Source organism: Jaculus jaculus, chromosome 6 (assembly GCF_020740685.1).
Source record: "Jaculus jaculus isolate mJacJac1 chromosome 6, mJacJac1.mat.Y.cur, whole genome shotgun sequence".
Taxonomy (NCBI): domain Eukaryota; kingdom Metazoa; phylum Chordata; class Mammalia; order Rodentia; family Dipodidae; genus Jaculus; species Jaculus jaculus.
The window spans coordinates 117,895,951-117,904,153 of NC_059107.1; positions in this window are offsets into that span (position 1 = coordinate 117,895,951).

Sequence of the window (8,203 nt, forward strand, 5' to 3'; positions counted from 1 at the left end):
GTACCAGGATGTGGTTTACATTCACAATAAGCTATTGATCAGAGAGACCTGCTAGATCTCACAAAACAAACAAGACAGACTTCTGTCAGAGCACTTGATTACTCACCAGAGATTAATGGTAAGACTCTTCTGCTAAAGACACTGTTGACACAGACAATGGAGAGACCAGGTTGGAATATGGAGGAGAGCCAGTCCCTAGACAATTAGCTCATCTAGTTGTGGAAGGCGTTACATGAGTGACTCAGGGAAAGTGGCTAACATTTGTCCAAGTAACTCCAAGTCCAAGTGACTCTGAAGCAAACAACCTGACATAATGCTCACACAAGTGCAATAGCAGCATACAGCCATAGTGGGTAACCAACTGCTCTTGGATTGGCTAACAGATCTGTTCAGTGAAAAGGAAACCATATCTTGGACTGGTAAGCAAGTCAGAATCATATCCAGATAATGATTCTACTTTCCATTGTCAAACTCCCATTAACCTTGGGCTATGTAAGAGGGTCTACACCCTTTAAATTCTCTCTAAATTAATAATGCCCATCCCATTTAACCAGCACTAACTTCATGCTTCATTGGATAATCTACTTCTCATTTTCAGAAGGGAGCTGGACCTGAGGAGATAAACTGCCCGAAGTACTCCAACCTAGCCCCAGCTGACACTACAGAGGAATTTGGGAAATGAGCAAGAGTGCTGCCTTCTTAGTGAATCTGATATCAACACAAGGGTGATGGAGATAAACACTGAGGATGCTCAACACCTACTAAACCAGAAATCCAGAGGCTCCTATGTATCTGTCACTAAAGACTTAAAATGCTCCAGGCATGGCTCAGAGAATTTTGTGGAAGAGGCATCGGAAAGATTGTCAGAGCACCAGTTGAGATATTTTTCACAGAAACATTGCCTGTCACCCCTCATAAAGCATCCACCAAAATCCATGTGGGGTTAACCTGCATTGCCCATGAGGAAGGCCTCTTCAGAAAAGGGGTAGGGAAGAGGGAAAGGATGATACCAACATGTGTTGTTTACATATTAATATGTCCATATCTAATATAAAAGTTGCATTTTACAAATTTTACTCAATTTAAATACCAATTTAAGCCTGAATTAAAAATCAATGATATGTTAAAAATTATAGAAAAAATGGAATTGATATTATAGGGAGCAGAAAAAGAGATAAATTATTTTAGCAAGACTATTGTACATTATAACTTTTTTCATTTAGGAATTAATGTGCGTATAGAGATATTAATACAACTGAAAATACAGAAGAATATTTCATAACATTTTAGCTAAAGATCTTATATTGCCCATATTATAAAATACTCATTAAATATTTCATCAGAGGCACATAATTTAAAACTATAGGATAAACCAAAATAGTCCCTTTGTCTCTTTTTGGAAAGTGTGGGATAAACAAGCTTTTAACTGGAAGAAAGGCATTAAAATAGAACAAAGAATAGTTTCAACATAATAAATGTTAGAAAAAAATCAAAAGAAAATGAAGTCACATGTGTTTGAAACAGAATATTAGATATAAGTAAGTGAAGTAATAAACTTTATAAATTATTATGCAAATTGAATAATCTTACTAAAGAGAGATTGGCAAATTCTTAAATGTAATAAATTCTAATTGCATTCTGTTAAATGGTGATTTGTTTCATAAAATATAAACAGGAGAGATTTGAAATATGAAAATAGAAGATATCTAACCAGAAAAAGAGTGAATTACATATAGCAATATATATCATCTATCTCTCTGTTTATCTATAACCTAACATCTGTTTATGTAACTATCTTCTATATTAGTATTTATAATTTTAACCATTGTTTAGTGAGTTGGAGAAATAGCCCAATCAGTGGCGTGCTTGTCTTGCAAGACTGACAAACTAAGTTAGACCCTGGAATCCGTGTAAAAAGTCTAAAATGGTGTGTATCTGTGATACAAAACTAGGAAGGTAGAACAGGCATACGTCTGCAGCTTGTTGCTAGTCAGTCTAGTCTGCTTGGCAAGCTGCAGGGTAATCAGAGACACTAGCTCAAAATGGTGCAAGCTGCCAGGGAGGATTAACACTGGAGCTTGTCATTTGGCCTCTACAGAAAAGCTCACACACATGCATACACACATATTAACATGCCCACATATGCCACAGTGATAAAATAACAACTTAAAAAATGATGCCTTCTCATAACACACATGCCCATTTCAAGAGCGAGTATAATCACTCAGATATAAGAAAAAAAAATGTTTGAAAATGCCTTGTAATCTAAATACTGCCTTCAGAAGGCAGAATGGTAGTTAATATCTCATTCAAAAGAGATATTATTCAAATACAGAGTTACTAATACACAATGTTATACACAACAAGACAAAAAAATCACAACTATTAATCTGACAAAGTAGTTTATTCTGGTAAGAAGTTACTCAATTCATTGTGTGTGTGTGTGTGTGTGTATGTGTGTGTATACATGTGTTTGTGTGCATACATACCTGGGTGAAAATCCTTATCTTTCCATTATTATGTTAGCTTGTATTCTTGAGTTTTATTATTTTAAATAAAATTATCAAGATGTATAAATAAAAACTGGGCAATACCTCTGATAATACCTTATGTTGGATTCTTTTTGAGTTTATTGGTAAAATGAATAAGGACTATTTTCTGAAACACAGAAACAGTGTTACCTGATGACTCTACATTTGCATTTTGATCTTACATACACAGCTTGTTTATTCTTTTGCTCATTGTTCTTTCACAGGTTTTATATGGCCCTGCCTGGTTTTATTCTATCAACCAGTGCTCCAGGTGAAATTCGCCAAGGATATTCCTTGGCTTTCTTCAATTAACTGAATAAACCATTTCAAAAGGAAAAAATAAAACACAAAAAAGCAAAAACATACCTGCTAAACTAGCTGTGCTATATTGCATTAGGTGTCCTCCATAAATGCATGTGTTATGAATGCTGGGTCCCCAGTTGGTGGCACTTTGGGAATTAGAGTCTCTTGGAGGTGTGTTGTTGGGGGCAGACTTATAGGTGTTGTAGCCAACTTCTTTTTGCCAGTGCTTGCCACACTCTCCTGCTGCTGTTGTCCACCTGCCAGGAGGTTTTGACCAGCTGCTGCTCATGTTGCTTTTTCCCCTGCCATTATGGAGTTTCCCCTCCAGTCTGTAAATCAAAATAAATCCCTTCTCCCCACAAGCTGATATTGGTTGAGTGTTTGTCCAGCAATGGGAAGGTAACTACAACAGTAAAAAATAAAAACAAGAAAAGATATTGTAAAGAGGGGCTGTTGCTGCTAGAAACCTAACTGTGTGGCTTTTGGCCTTTTGGAACAGATTTAAGAGAGGAATGTGGAAGGATTTGAAACCTTGAGCTAAGAGACACCTGGCAGTGCAGAAACCAGAGTATCAGGGACAATTCTGGTCAGAGTTGAAAGACCTGAAGGCATTAAGAAGCATGGATTGTGGGGTTTGACTTGTGTTGGTAAGAAAGAACTTTGTTGGGACTGGGCTAGAAGCAGTTGTATGAAAAGGTTGTTGTATTCTTTTTACCTGTGTCCTGAGAATTGATGCAGGGTAGTGTTGTACAAATATGGAGTCATGTGAGTAGAAGGAAAGAAAGAAATGCATATTTTGGGCTGAAACTGCTGCCCATTCAGCATTTGAGAGACTACAATTATAGAGATTGGGCCTCTTAATCTGCACTGGGACAGTAAGAAGAATGGAAACTCTTGAAAGTAAGGGGCCTACTTATTGAAACAAAGTCCTGTTCTTCAAAGTCAGCTTTATTCCCCTTTGATTTAACAAATTTGGTAGTTCACCTGGTACTTTGGAGTATAGCAAATGTAGGAAGGAGAGAGTCATTGGATTTGCAATGCAGTTTTGTTTTTTGAAATGGCCATTTGTGGCCAAATTGTTGTGAGTGCCTGTGTGGAGGTCTGATGGTGCTGTGGTGATGATCTGTGGGTTACAACTTTGAAGGAATTTTAATCTAGACTTTTGAGTAGCCCAACTGGAGGGGTGGAAGTAGAACTCCAGAAAATCAACACTGGTTAGAATTATAGGATTAAAGGCTTATCACTGGTTAAGAATTACAGAGTTTGTTCAAGGCCACCCTGAGACTCCATAGTGAATTCCAAGTCAGCCTGGGCTAGAGTGAGACCCTACCTTTGATGTTTTTCCAGTTTGCTTTAAATCTTGTTGGATCTTTCTTTTTTTTTTTTTTTCAATGCTTAATGCCATCTTTTGCATTCTTAATGATTATTCTGTAACATTATTTTGTTATGTTTTTAGCTCACTTGGTATAACTTACAATATGGGGGATATTTGAAAAGAATTGGTATTGCTAAAAACTATGGGGACTTTTAAAATTGGACTGAGGCTGGAGAGATGACTTAGTGGTCAAAGTGTTTGCCTGCAAAGCCCAAGGACCCATGCTCAACTCTTCAGATCCCATGTAAGTCAGACAGATGCACAAAGGTGAGGCAAGTGCAAGGTTGCACATGCCCACTAGGTGGCAAAGGCATCTGGAGTTGAATTTCAGGGGCAAAGGTCCTGGCACACCAATTTTCTCTCTCAAGCTCTCTATAAAATAATAAATAAATAAATAAATAGTGTTGCACTCAATTGTTTTTTACATCATAGATGGTCATGAGTTTATGGGGTCAGGTGTAGAAGGTGATGTTTGTATTAGATATTTCCCATAAACACATGTCTTCTTAATGTTAGGTACTCAGTTGGTAGCAATTGTATCCTCTTGGAGGTATATTGTTAATGGCAAGCATTTGGGTATTCTAGCCAGCTGCTACTTGCCAGTCTTTGGTACACTTGGTGCTGTTGTTGGCACCTGATGATATCCAGGAGGTGATAGCCAGAATCTGCTTATGCCACATATTTCCCTGCCATCATGAAGTTTCCCTCTAGTTTGTAAGCCAAAATGAACCCTTTCCTCCCATACACTGCTTATGGTCAGATGTTTTCCCAGCAATGCAAACATAACTACAACATTAAAATTGAATGCTACTTTCTTCAAAGACTATGGCAAGATATTGTCCTTCTTTCTTTTGATGCAAGTGTGTATCAATTACTAAATAATATCACATCCTATGTCTCTTAAATCACTCACTTTTGGAATGGCTACTAAGGATAAAACTATTAAATAACAAATATGCACAAACATTTTACAAATTAAAAATTTAAATATGCTTATTTATTTGCAAACAGTGAGAGAGAGAGAGAGAGAGGATATATAGAGAGATAGAAAAGGCACAGTAGGGCTTCTTGCTACTTCACATGAGCTGCAGATATGTGCATAACATTTTGCATCTGATGTTATGTGAGTAGTGAGGAATCAAACCCAGGTTGCCAGGTTTTGAAAACAAGTACTAAAATCTGCTAAGCCATTGCCCCAACTCCCTTTCTTTGAAAAAAATACTTTATTTAGTTAACAAACATTTTTAAATCAATATTTTAATACCAATCATGGTATCTAAACATCTTTTTGTTTTAGTCATTAGGGTCAATTACTATAAGTAAATAATTTGCTTTATCTTTTATAATGACTTTAGTTACACAAACAATAATAGATTTATGATAGTTATAATTTTAAGTCAAGGAAAGGTAATCAGGAACTAAGTGCTTAATTCTGGGATATTAAAATTGTTTTTGCCATGGAGTAGGTATAATTTGTGAATTTAAGTATAACAGATTGTTTAAAACCATGCTATTGTATGTAATTCTTTTACTCACACACACTTATCTATGTGTGTGTATTTATGTATTTAGATAATCATTACAGTAAGTATATTTCTCAAACAAACTTGGTTACTGCTACAAATATATACCATGTTAGTTGTATTCTAAGTGAAGCTCAATATATATTAGCCAAATGTAGGAAAATACATATTCATGGTTCTGCTTTCTGTTTTCTCCTGAGGGAATTATTGTGAGAAAAAGCATTTAATGTGTGAGCAACTTCATAATTATTAGAAGTGCTGTACTGAGTTGCTGCTCTCTTAGCTGCATTCCTATAGCAAATTATTTTACTACCTAACTATGTGGATTTTTAAAACTCTTTATAACACATTTCATAGTTAGCATACATATGACATTTAGAGAATAATTTATTTTTGTTTATTTTCAACATAGACAAAATGTTTTGTAATATGTGTGTTGTGGTGCACTGTGCTGGATACAAGCGTGTATGTGTGCAGGACCCATGTCCACTCATATGGAGGCCAGAGAAGCCATACTGGGCGTCATTTCTCCAACTGTATGGCTACATTGTTTCCTTGAGACAGAAGCTCTCCCTAAACTTAAGGGTTGCCATTTTCAGTCAGGTTGATCAGTTAGCCTAACCCACTACAGTACTATAGGTAAAAGTGTGAAGAGAATAACTATTTCCCAATTTATTAGCAATTCTTTAAAATTTACGTGATGATACTAACATATCATTTCATGTATATTAATTAACATAAAGCACTAAATAATATAATTTATTTTAACACATCCATATATTTACTATTTTATTTTTTGCTGGTTTTTTTTTTTTTTTTGAGGTAGGGTCTCACTCTAGTTCAGGCTATTCTGGAATTCACAATATAGTCTCAGGGTGCCCTCTAACTCACTGCGATCCTCTTATCCCTGCCTCCGGAGTGCTGGGATTAAAGGCGTGCACCACAACCCCCAGGCTCCATATTTACTATTTTATGGATATTCTAAAAATAAAAAAGCTAAGTTTTGGGCTGGGGAGATGGTTTAGAAGTTAAGGCTTTTTCCTGCAAGGCCAAGACACCCAGGTTTGATTCCCCAGGACCCACATAAGCCAGATGCACAAAATGGCAAATGCATCTGGAATTCATTTGTATCATTTGTCAGCCCTGATGTTCCCATTAACTCACTCTCTCTTCCTCTCTCTTTCTGTTTCATCTCTCAAATAAATAAAAATAAAATATTGAAAACGTAAGAATTTGAAAGTATTTTTCCATAACTACTGTTGTGCAGACCAATAGCCACTTTCACTGATGCTTTTTGAAAGCTCTAGAATATTATTCATTTTTTAAAATATCAAATCTTGTACACATATGTACACAAGTATGTATGCATTTTGATATAATTCAGTGTGATAAAAATAACACTTAAGGGCTGGAAAGATGGCTTAGCAGTTAAGTGCTTGCCTGCGAAGCCTAAAGACCCTGGTTCGAGGCTTGATTCTCTAGGACCCACATTAGCCAGATGCACAAGGGGGTACACATATCTGGAGTTCTTTTGCAGTGGCTGAAAGCCCTGGCGTGCCCATTCTCTCTCTCTCTCTCTCTCCCTCTCTCTCTCTCTCTCTCTCTGCCTCTTTCTCTCTCTGTCACTCTCAAATAAATAAATAAACAAGAAGAATTTAAAACAATAAAATAATACAAGAATATGCTTTAAAAAAAGAACACTTAGGACAACAGTCATCAAAACTGACATCTGAGAATTCCGAAACTGGAACCTCAGTGAAGGGCAAATCTCAGTAAAATTAATCCAAGTATCTGTGTTTTGCCCCCAGAGGTATTTGGTGGCAGAGTTCAAAGGGTTTGCCACTGGGACACTGTGGAACCTCTAGAAGTGTCTGGGGAGTGTGTGGCAGTGAATAATCCTGAGAAAGTTGTGAGATGTGCACTGCATAGGCATTGTGGGACCCTGTCACCTTCTTCAATCTTTTTTTTTTTTTTTTTTTTTTCTGTTTTGTTTCCTTAACATGAGATCAAGTTTGTTCTGCCTACTCCCTGTCATTCAACATGATTGTCACTTAGGACCAACCCAGTACTGCCCAGGGCTTCTAAAACTTTGAGGCAAAAATAAAGCTTTATATCTGAATTATCTCAGATATTTGGATATAGTACAAATAAAGGCAGCTACTGTAGCTCCTAATATGAGCATATTTGGAAAGATATAGCAACGGGAAACTGAAAAAAAAGTAAAATAAAAAACTACTTAAGAGATTTCAGCAGGAGTGGAGTCCTGTTGACACAGGTGTTAAGAGGTCAAGACCTGCAAGGATACAAACATAGCAAACAATGCTTCACTGAAGTTAGGATCTGATGAGAAGCTCAGCCTGAGGGCTGGGACTATGAAGTAGAAATAAGACCAAAATTGAAAATAAATTACTCTAAAACTAAAAAGCTCCTAAACATAATCATCTGTAGGATTAAGGGAATCAACACATCCT